At 42.2% G+C, this 12113-nt stretch overlaps 3 non-coding genes across 3 annotated transcripts; all 3 read left to right on the top strand.

The window, feature by feature from the left end:
• Nucleotides 1-423: 423 nt before the first annotated feature.
• Nucleotides 424-542, top strand: LOC140876941 (5S ribosomal RNA). The gene has a single exon (XR_012149167.1). It is a non-coding gene; the product is annotated as a 5S ribosomal RNA (ribosomal RNA).
• Nucleotides 543-943: 401 nt separating this feature from the next.
• LOC140876724 (5S ribosomal RNA) lies at nt 944-1062 on the top strand. Its single transcript, XR_012148961.1, has one exon. It is a non-coding gene; the product is annotated as a 5S ribosomal RNA (ribosomal RNA).
• Nucleotides 1063-8228: 7166 nt separating this feature from the next.
• LOC140876604 (5S ribosomal RNA) lies at nt 8229-8347 on the top strand. The gene has a single exon (XR_012148907.1). It is a non-coding gene; the product is annotated as a 5S ribosomal RNA (ribosomal RNA).
• Nucleotides 8348-12113: the final 3766 nt, after the last annotated feature.

Raw genomic sequence — 12113 nt, 5'->3', positions numbered from 1 at the left:
ACCCGAAGATGGACTTTCGGGGCAATTTTCTTGTAGGGCACGTTGGGAGCCACCGAAGCGGCCCGCATCACCCAGATCTCACGTTTACATCGTGTGATTCAGTCCAATCTGCGGATAGAAAAGATTCAATAGACTGAATCACACGATGTGAACGTGTGATCTGGGTGAAGCGGGCCGCTTCGGTGGGTCCTAACGTGCCCTACAGGAAAAACGCCCCAAAAGTCCATCTTCGGGTTGGAATTTGAGCATCTCCGTCTCTTAAACCGAGATGCGCGCTATAGGTATCGAGACGAGCTTCGCGTGAGCAGGCTGAAGCTCCCGTAATTCTCAGCCGGCCGAAAGTTTTGTCTGTTTGAAAGTGCAGCGCCTGTTCCTCCGATCCGCAATTTGAGAGACAAAACAATAAAGAATTCATTCACTGTTGGGTGCGATCATACCAGCACTAATGCACCGGATCCCATCAGAACTCTGAAGTTAAGAGTGCTTGGGAGAGAGCAGTACTAGGATGGGTGACCCCCTGGGAAGTCCTCGTGTTGCACCTCATTTTCATTAATTTCTTTTTTTTCTTACTCGTACTTCTTGTTATTCCGATTCCTCTTTGTCCTATTTCTGAATCTTTCAGTCCAATACACAGATAGAAAAGATGCAATAGACTAAATCACACGACGTGAATGTGCGATTTGGGTGACGCGGGCCGCTTCTGTGGGTCCGAACGTGTCCTACGGGAAAAACACCCCAAAAGTCCATCTTCGGGTTGGAATTTGAGCGTCTCCGTCTTTTAGACCACGATGCACGCTATAGGTATCGAGACGAGCTTTGCAAGACCAGGCTGAAGCTCCCATAACTCTCAGCCGACCGAAAGTTATGTATGTTTGAAAGTGCAGCGCCAGTTCCTCTGATCCGCAATTCGAGAGACAAAAAAATAAAGAATTTGTTCACTGTTGGCTGCGATCATACAAGCACTAATGCACCGGATCCCATCAAAACTCCGAAGTTAAGCGTGCTTGGGCGAGAGCAGTACTAGGATGGGTGACCCCCTAGGAAGTCCTCGTGTTGCACCCCTTTTTCATTAATTTATTTTGTTTTCTTACTCATACTTATTGTTCTTTCGATTCCTCGCTGTCCTATTCCTGACTCTTTTAGTCCAATCCACGGATAGAAAAGATGCAATAGACTGAATGAAATGACGTGAACGTGCGATCTGTGTGACGCGGGCCGCTTTGGTGGGTCCCAACGTGCCCTACGAGAAAAATGCCCAGAAATTACATCTCCTGGTTGGAATTTGAGAGTCTCCGTCTCTTAGACCAAGATACGCGCTGTAGGTATCGAGACGAGCTTCGCGTGTAGCGACCTAACCCGGATCCACTACCTAATCAGAGTTAAGAGCATAATTAAGCATGCATTAAATAAATCGCTGCGAAAGACTTAAATAAAAATAGAATGGCAGAATACAACCGTTTAAACAAATTCAATTATACTACCCAATCGAATAATAAGCCTAAAAGTAAAAACCTATAGCTAATCTTGTTGTCTTCACTGGTCACTGGCGACTCCAAGCTCCTGGAGCTTAATACTGCACTTACACCTACCCCGTAGAATGGGGTGTCCAGATACACAGAAAAGACTGGACGTGAGCTCTTATCTCAATACGAAAGCACGGGTAAAACATACAAATATGATGCATGCACATGACAGGGTATCCATATCTGGGATAACTATATACAAGTGCTCAGTAATGACGCCTAGGACATGAGTGGTACAACCCGGGAAGCAAAACCTGCGTACACTACTTTTTCCTAACGGACGTAGGCCGTGTCTTCCAGATGCCAGTGCCGGCTAACCCGTCGGTTGTGGGGCTATCGATATCTACCGTCCGAACTGGGCTGAGTGGCCCTACGTGGCTCATATCAAAAGATGGACATGCACAATATGATATGCACATGCTGCATAATAATATGACACACAAATGCAACATATAAGCATGCAAAACCCACTGGCTATCTCAGTCAGTACTTACGTACCTTACTATAGGCAGTCCTAGCAGTCCCACTCTAGGTTCCAAGCCTAACATCAACTCTACAATGCAAATACTCATGCATCATTTAATAAGCTCTAAAAGCCTTAAATAAGCTATTGTATACTCCTAAATAATTTAAGGAGATCATAGCTATACCTGAGTCCGTCGTCAGCCCTTTGCTGTCCCTGGCCTCAAAACTAGGCCATAGCTCCGCTACGATGCCTGGATCGCTATGCCATTTCCAGATTCTCCATAGGACGCCTAGATCTCCCTAGATCTGAGGTAGAAGGCTAAGGAATTGAGAGAGACAAAGGAAAGGTGCGAGTTGAAAATGAAATTTTGGACCCCTATTTATAGGAGAAGTTCGGAGCCTCCGAACTCGACTTCGGATCCCCCGAACTGGTTCGGATCCCCCGTTCCTGAATTCGGAGCCTCCGATCCTGTCTTCGGATCCCCCAAAGTCCCATCAATGACATCACCAATGACGCATTATCTTCAGAGCCTCCGATCCGAGTTCGGATCCTTCGAACCCGTTCGGAGCCTCCTAACCTAGTTCAGATCCTCCAAACCCTCCGAACCCTCGGAACCTACCCGGCCTTTTTTGAGTGTCCTGGATCCATTTCTGGACTCCGTTAACCCATTTGAAATTTCCTTAATAATCTTTTACTTAATCTAAACATGATTACACAATTAATTACTCATTCATCAGTAATTCTGGATACGGGTTAATACATTCTCCCCCCCCCCCCCTTTAAAAGATTTCGTCCTCAAAATCTAGGGTAGAACCTCGAGAACATACTAAAGACCCTTGATCGAGTATCTAGTCGAAATATCTTCCGACACACTCAGATTCTTGTCGAATTCCCTGTAAGCTCCATTAATGCTGAACCACATTAACATTCTCCCAGCTAAAGATTACTGCGCTACTGGTCGATAGTCGAACTCCTTTGGCTCTAATGTATCATAACAATGATACCTCTTCTATCCTGATCACAATATCTTTGATCATGAAGGACGCAAACACCCGCTCGATCGAGATTATCGTCTCAAAGAAAAGTCTTAGACTGACGAAGACAAAGTCATAACCTGACTGGCTTACAACATTCATCAAATTGCTAATCGAATCTAACCATCTAATGGTTTCAAAAAGCTCTCGATATCTAACACTTCTAGTGAGAAAACACCATTCCCCACACTGTGCTGACACATTAAATTCCGAATTTCTCCTCAAGAGAATCTAATTGACACAAAGCTATACTCCAACGTAACTGCTTAACATGATTCCAGACTGGTCATCCTCCCCATGCTCCATCGAAGCGAACGAGTTTCCCAAGCAATTACTGGGAACTCAGACCATCCAGTCTAGTACCAATAACAGTTCATGTTTCTTAGTATAACACATCACTATGCCCTAATGAAAACTATCATCGCTCACCAATAATGACGCTAAGTCATCTCCTAGCCATTGGCCTACGAAGCCACGCGTACTCCAATTGAAATCATCACTCCTTTGATGATCTACATCATCTCGACCATAGGTTATTCACCCATGAATTAAATCGATGGACATCCTCCTGATAGTTATACATACGCGCAATCACTGTACGCTCATCAAGACTAATGCAAGCTCCCACCAATATGCTCGACTGGGACATTCCACAGTGCACAGACATATGGAAACACTTCCTATTCTGTCTCAAAACTCGACAGTCACTGCATCTGGTATAACTCACCTGGGAGTCTCTAATGACACCATCATCACTAGTTGCTTATCACGCACCCGACCATTTTCCATTGCTAAAACGCAATATCCTTGACAAACAGTCTGCACGGATGTGACTCACTGACTGGAAAGAACGAATTTGATTCATCCCGATCTTGCGAAATCTTCGATCCCAAAGGCAAACCTCGTTGGCTACAAAGTCAATCCTTGACTATCTCAGTCACCTCAGAGATATCGCACATCACTCGCTAAAAGATTAGTAACACAACCTGCTAGACCTCATAAACTAGATCCTAGCTAATTTCATATCTCACGATCAGACAACTGATGTCCCCTTGCTAATGTCCATTAGATTTTTCAACACTCGTCGGATTCAACACTACGGTTCAACATAAGAACACTTCGTCGAAATGTTCTGTTGAAATCCTTAATATCTTGTCAGTGGACAACTCTCACATGAAGCAGAAGTCCTGTTCCCATTTGTTACTCAACCCGAGTACGCAATTGCTATCACTAAGCAATTTTTGGAATCAATATTAGTTTCCTTCTTAACAAGAATGCATAATCCTAGGAAACCACCAACTCCCTTGCTTGTCTCCCATGTCAAGTCATCGCCTAACTTGATCATACAAGTCCAATTACAATCGTTCCCGATTACAACAATCCCAAATTATTCATCTTCGGTAATCCTAGAGACTCTAAAACGTCCAAATTGCCGAATGCTCTGAGACTGTACCAAGTACTCATCTCCTAAGCACTAATATAAAAATACTAACTCAAGTATTTCTTAATTGTTACACTTCGATCATAGCTGATTGGCTCAACCAATCAAACTGTCGATGTATTTAGGCTCTCACACATCAGATAAGACCACCACTGATCATCCATCCTACGTGGCTAGATCAAACTTGATTCCGTTGCCATAACGAACTATTCCCAACACTGGAATACTCAAATCGCTCTGGTTTCAACACACCCATAATTGATAACCAGACAATAGCTATTAGTAGCCTATCGACACAATCTTGTGCCTTAGTACTGACAGCTGCCTTGTACACTGAACTTAATCAACCTAACTCTGACAGAGTTATCTAATAGCCACTAGTAGTCATTAGTACAGATCCCGTGCCACTTTAGCACTACCAATCGTTGTCTTGTTCACCCAAGGCGAACATCAAGACGAACTAAGCCCAAGATTTCCTCGCGATCTATCAACCTAGACCATTTCCATCCCATGGAAAATCCTACGCTCAACCTCTGAAAATATCAGATAGTACTTAGAGCAAACACTGGACTCACTATCCTTGCCTCGTTCATTCAGGATGAACATCACGATTCGTCAAGTTCAGAAATCATAACTAAAAAATCTCCAAGATTCTCACAATCTCCGGACACACTCCTGATTATATCCCTCGCTAAGATTGTGCAACAATTCAAGACTAAGGTAGCTTACCACAATAACCCACCTGGACAACCACCAAGGCTTCACGGCTATAGGCCACGCTTCCCTCACATCTCAAATAATCTTGTACAATCCTTAACATCTAATATAATCCACCTAGACTAAGTAGATTGCCCACCGTCATCCCCTAAAGCACAAAGGCTCCCTGGTACATCGACATAGGGTCGCTCCTCCTCACGTAAAATCATGGTCATAGTCCACAACTCTCGGCATATACTGGACCTGGCATCCTGATGAAAACCCATCATCATAAGTCTCAACCTAACGAAGGTCAGACAACCTACTGTTCTAAGGAAACAACCTAGAACAAAGCCCAATGTTCTAAACCGAGCAATATTCCCATGCCTCCAAATGAACCACCTCATCACTGGCACTAACTTAGTCCACTGACTCATTAGGTCAACCCTAGGAAAACGCCTGGACTAACCAAAAATAAAACAGTTACAATCGGCCCACTCAAACCCCATGAGCTACAATAGTTGAACACTAATCAACTAAAACCAAGTCAACCTTCTGCACAATCATGCAATCATTCACGAATTGCTGGATAAATAGTACATGTATCATTTATTTCAAGTTATGTACAATTATTTTTATTACAATCCCATGTAATACATACAGTATTTGAAATACAATGAAATGTACAAACGAACTTGAAATGATACAACAAAAGTATGATGATTCATTACAACTGAAATACTATTTACAACTACAACAATACAGTATTTAAAATCATCGTACTAGTATTCGTTTATTGATCATGAAGCTTGTAATCAACACACGCATCAATGCAAGCATACTCCTGCTCGACTCTCTTGGTATCTCGTCCTGCCAAGACTTCTGGAGAAATTAACTCGAGCTCGCTAACCAGCTATGCTCTGCATCAGTTCCTGTCAGTCGACCTCTTCTGCTCATGATCTACCGTCAGCTTTCTTCTTGTATTCATATCATGCGTTTGAACATGAAGTTTCCCGTTTGCCTACCAAATGCATCGATACAAGCATACCGGCAAAACCATGTTTTGCATGAATTTAATGGCCTTACGCTCGAATCCTGTCATGCCTTAGGCACTCGAGGCATTCCTTGATAAAGGTCTATCTGAAAATCTCTCCAACTACGACTGGAGAATCTTCAGAGTAGTGTCATCATGGTACGGACTGTACAGATGCAAACATCAAGTAAGTCCCCACCAATCCTCTGCCACTGCCTCTAGCATCCGGTACTCGATCCAAAGCTAGGATCCACATGAGTAGAAGTCTTGAAAACTCGGACACGATCCATTGCTCCTGTCCGCACTTGCTGGAATACCATAAGACGAATCTTTAAAATTCCTGCCGATGATGATAGTCTTCGGGCAACCTAATTGCCTCATCATCGCTTCTTCCAAGGTCTCATCAATCCTACAAGGATAACCCAAAAATTCTCATTACTATCTCCCAAGTCTCTTGCATGCATGCTCTGATACCAAATAAATGTAGCGACCCAACCCAGATACACTACCTAATCAGAGTTAAGAGCATAATTAAGCATGCATTAAATAAATCGCTGCGGAAGACTTTAATAAAATAGACCGGTAGAATACAACCGGTTAAATAAATTCGATTATACAACCCAATCGAATAATAAGCCTAAAAGGTAAAAACCTACAGCCAATCCTGCTGTCTTCACTGGTCACTGGCGACTCCAAGATCCTGGTGCTCAATCCTGCACCTACACCTGCCCCGTAGAATGGGGTGTCCAGATACACAGAAAATACTGGACGTGAGCTCTAAGCTCAATACGAATGCACGGGTAAAACATACAAATATGATGCATGCACATGACAGGGTATCCATATCTGGGATAACTGTATACAACTGCTTAGTAATGGCGCCTAGGACATGAGTGGTACAACCTGGGGAGCAAACCCTGCGTACACTGATCATTCCTAATGGACGTTGACCGTGTCTTCCAGATGCCAGTGCCGGCTAACCCGTCGGTCGCGGGGCGCTCGACATCTACCGTCCGAACAGGGCTGAGCGGCCCTACGTGGCTCATCTCAAAAGATGGACAGACACAATATGATATGCACATGCTGCATAATAATATGACACATAAATGCAACATATAAGCATGCAAAACCCGCTGGATATCTCAGTCAGTACTTACGTACCTTACTATAGGCAGTCCTAGCAGTACCACTCTAGGTTCCAAGCCTATCATCAACTCTACAATGCAAATACTCATGCATCATTTAATAAGCTCTAAAAGTCTTAACTAAGCTATTGTATACTCCTAAATAATTTAAGGAGATCATAGCTATACCTGCATCCGTCGTCAGCCCTTTGCTGTCGCTGACCTTAAAACTAGGACACAGCTCCGCTACGACGCTTAGATCGCTATGCCAATTCCGGATTCTCCATAGGACGCCTAGATCTCCCTAGATATGAGTTAGAAGGCTAAGGAATTGAGAGAGAATAAGGAAAGATGCGAGTTGAAAATGAAATTTTGGACCCCTATTTATAGGCGAAGTTCAGAGCTTCAGAACTCGACTTTGGATCCCCCGAACTGGTTCGGATCTCCCGTTCCTGACTTCGAAGCCTCCGATCCTGTTCGGAGCCTTCGATCCTGACTTTGGATCCCCCAAAGTCCCATATATGACGTCACCAATGATACATTATCTTTGGAGCCTCCGATCCGAGTGCGGATCCTCCGAACTCGTTCGGAGCCTCCTAACCTGGTTCGGATCCTCCGAATCCTTCGAACCCTCGAAACTTCCCGGCCTTTTTTGAGTGTCCTGGATCTATTTTTGGACTCCGTTAAACCATTTGAAATTTCTTTAATCATGTTTTACTTAATCTAAACATGATTACATGATTAATTATTCATTACTCAGTAATTCTAGATACGGGTTACTACATCGCGTGAGCAGGCTGAAGCTCCCGTAACTCTAAGCCGGCCAAAAGTTATGTCCGTTTGAAAGTGCAGGGCCTGTTCCTCCGATCCGCATTTCGAGAGACAAAAAAATAAAGAATTCATTCACTGTTGGGTGTGATCATACCAACACTAATGCACCGAATCCCATCAGAACTCCGAAGTTAAGCATGCTTAGGCGAGAGCAGTACCGGGATAGGTGACCCCCTGGGAAGTCCTCGTGTTGCACCCCTTTTTCATTAATTTTTTTTCTTACTCGTACTTCTTGTTCTTTCGATTCCTCGCTGTCCTATTCCCCACTCTATCAGTCCAATCCACGGATAGAAAATATGCAATTGACTGAATCATACGACGTGAACGTGCGATCTGGGTGACGCGGGCCGCTTTGATGGGTCCCAACGTTCCCTACAGGCAAAACGCCCCGAAAGTCCATCTCCTGGTTGGAATTTGAGAGTCTCCGTCTCTTAGACCGAGATGCGTGCTATAGGTATCGAGACGAGCTTCGCGTGATTAGGCTGAAGCTCCCGTAACTCTCAGCCAGCCAAAAGTTATGACCGTTTGAAAGTGCAGCGCCTGTTTCTCCGATCCGCAATTCGAGAGACAAAACAATAAAGCATTCATTCACTGTTGGGTGCGATCATACCAACACTAATTGTGAGAACCTCGGGTGCTAATCAAATCTTATAGGGAGATTAATAACTAAAAAAAATAGTTAATCTGCAATACCGGACATTTGGCGACGCAAAACCTCGTCGCAAAAGAAACAACAATTTTATTTTTTTTTACCTAGGTGGCTCTCTCGAGCGAGCCTCACTTGCGCTCGAGCAAGCACCTCTCGGGTTCAAACACCATTGGCTCGCTCGAGTGAGCCTAGGCTGCGCTCGAGCGAGCTGAGTTCTGCTCGGCTGCTAAAATCTGACCTTTTGCTGTCAAATGAAAGTTTTTGATGCATAACTTCTTCCAACAAAACCATATATGTACAAGATAAGATGAGAACATCAAAAACACAAACCCAACATGTATATATAATCTTTGTCAATGTACAAAATAATAGAAATGCTATCTCACAAACATAATAGAAAGCTAAAAAGTACTTGACAACAACATACAAAGTTCTTGTATCATTTCTAACATATTTAACCCACTCAAAGTACAATTCGTTCTGCTAAAACCCGAGTCCTCACATGCTAAGACTCTCTCTCTCGAGCTATCCTTGTCGCTTCTGACCAGCTCCTGCCCCACCTATTGCCATGCCCACATACAAAACAAAGCAATAGCCGGATACCTCCGGTGAGAATAAAATCCCAGTATAAACAACATAAAGTGCGAGATAATAAATGTGAATGCAATGCATATGTCAAAACAGGCTATCAATCTGATATCAATAGGATATTGGTTCTTGGGATCCCGAGGAAATAAAATCTTCAACGAACACCAACTCACCCAATCGAGGTGAAGTCAAATACTTTATTTCGTCTAACTTTGGTGCAACTATATTGAGTCTTCTGGCTCTGGAAGTAAGTCTACATTCCGTGCCACTCAACTACAGCCCTCCAAACGTCATATGCACTCTAGGCTTTTCAACCCTCTGTGCTTATCAGGCTGGAGTTCAAGATGAATGCAACATAATCTGTATGCATTAAAGACTATAAACTATCTTGAACATATAAGCACATAAGCACACAAAGCATCAAAGTCATCTAAATCACATAAAATACAAAATCAAACAATTATGTGATTAACAAGGGATACTCGAAAATAATAGCTATTTCGATTTTTCTATCCCATCTGGATTAGCTTTCATTTATACCTTTCAATGTTGCGTCTGAAAGTACTTCAAATCTGAAAACATAACATGACGAATATATATCAAAATCTGCTCGAATTCGTTGCAAGTCAATCAATCAAACTACTTCAAACCTTCTTCAATCTTTCTCGGTTCGAAGACTATTGTCTCGGCTTCAATACACTTTGATACCAAGCTGAAAATGGAATATGAATGAGCCAAAAACTCAGCTATACATTCAATCTAAGCTTCACTAATTCAATAGACTCAAAAGTGTAGTAATTCTGAAATCGACGACGTAACGGCTAAAAAACCGGCAACCGAATCAATATCACAATCAATATATCAAGCACTTCTCAACATAATTCTCAACGTATCATCACACATAACTCGAAAATCAGCATAATCAGAAATGATAGGGTTCGAATTTCACTTTCTAAAATCATATAAAATCTGAATAACAGTCTTTTCTCGAACCGTCTACGAATACACAATCGATACAGCTCATATATGCATATATCTTAAAATCATAAATTTCCATATTCAACATAAAAATAAAATCTAAGAAAAATGAATGAAACTTGTACCAAAACGAAGGTCTCGAAGCGGTGATCGCAGATATATATTTATCTCAAATTTCTGACGATCGGATCACGAGTTATCGGAGCTTTTACGGATGAAAATGGCTTCCAAAAGGGTGTCAGCCGTGTTCTGCCCTTTCCTTCCTTTTCTTCTGATGCTTCACGTTAATAATGGTTGAAAAATATGTAAGTATAGATATATATTATCCAAATTGCAATTTAGTCCCTGAACTTTTGGTTATTTGCAATTCAGTCCCCAAAAAAGAGATTTAATTCAATTTCAATCCTTATTCATTTAAGAATATTAGAATTTAATTCTAAACTCTAAATATTCTCAAATTAAATATTCTCGGATTAAAATTAAATAATTTCGGGCCTTACATTTCTCCCCCACTAAGGCATGAGTTCGTCCTCGAAATCATAAGCAAGTTGTATAAGCAATCTGTATACACATAAGAGAATGAAATAACAGAAAGCAGAATAAGAACTCACATCAATGAAACAACTCTGGAAATCTCTGTCTCATATCTGACTCAGTCTCCCAAGTTGCTTTTTCTGTGCCATGTCGACTCCACTGAACTTTGACTAGCTGAATTGTCTTGTTTCTGAGCTGTTTATCTTTGCGATCAAGAATCTGAATAGGCTGCTCAAAATAACTGAGAGTCTCGTCAAGTTCAGCTTCATCAGACTGAAGAATATGGGAAGGATCAGGCTGATACTTCCGCAGCATAGAGACGTGAAATACATCATGAATACCAGACAAAGATGGAGGAAGAGCGAGGCGATAAGAAAGATCACCTATCTTCTCGATAATCTCATATGGACCAATAAAACGCGGAGATAACTTTCCTCTCTTGCCAAATCTGACTGTACCTCTAAATGGAGAAATCTTTAAGAAAACGCTGTCTCCCTGATTAAAAGATAGAGGTCGACGTCTAATATTTGAATACTTTGCTTGCCTTTCCTGAGCTGTTTTCATTCTTTTCTATATAAGCTTCACCTTTTCAGTCATTTCTTGGATCATATCAGGCCCAACGTCCGGTACTTCTGAGATATCATCCCAGTACAACGGTGATCTGCATTTCTTTCCGTACAGTGCTTCAAAAGGAGCCATCTTAATGCTAGTCTGATAGCTGTTATTATAAGAAAATTCTGCAAGTGGTAATGAATCTTGCCAACTAGTACCAAAGTCTAGTACTACAGCTCTCAACATATCCTCAAGTGTCTGGATAGTCCGCTCTGACTGTCCATCTGTTTGAGGATGATAAATCTTGTTGCAAACTATGCCAAAAGTGTGATGTAAATCTAGGGTCTCGATCGGAAAAAATAGATTTAGGCACACCATGTAATCTTACCACTTCTCTGACGTAGATTTCTGCCATCTGATCATGTCTGTACATCATTTTGTACGGAATGAAACATGCTGATTTCGTCAAACGATCAATAATCACCCAAATGGCATCGCACCCTCTGGATGAACGTGGTAGCTGTGTAACAAAATCCATGGAAATGTGATCCCATTTCCATTCTGGAACTGATAAATTCTGTAATAGACCACCTGGCTTCTTTCGTTCAGCTTTCACCTGTTGGCAATTCAAACATCTGGATACAAATTCAGCCACATCTGACTT

The sequence above is a fragment of the Henckelia pumila genome, chromosome 1 (genome assembly GCF_033568475.1).
Source record: "Henckelia pumila isolate YLH828 chromosome 1, ASM3356847v2, whole genome shotgun sequence".
NCBI lineage: Eukaryota > Viridiplantae > Streptophyta > Magnoliopsida > Lamiales > Gesneriaceae > Henckelia > Henckelia pumila.
This window is presented reverse-complemented; position numbering and strand designations above follow the sequence as displayed.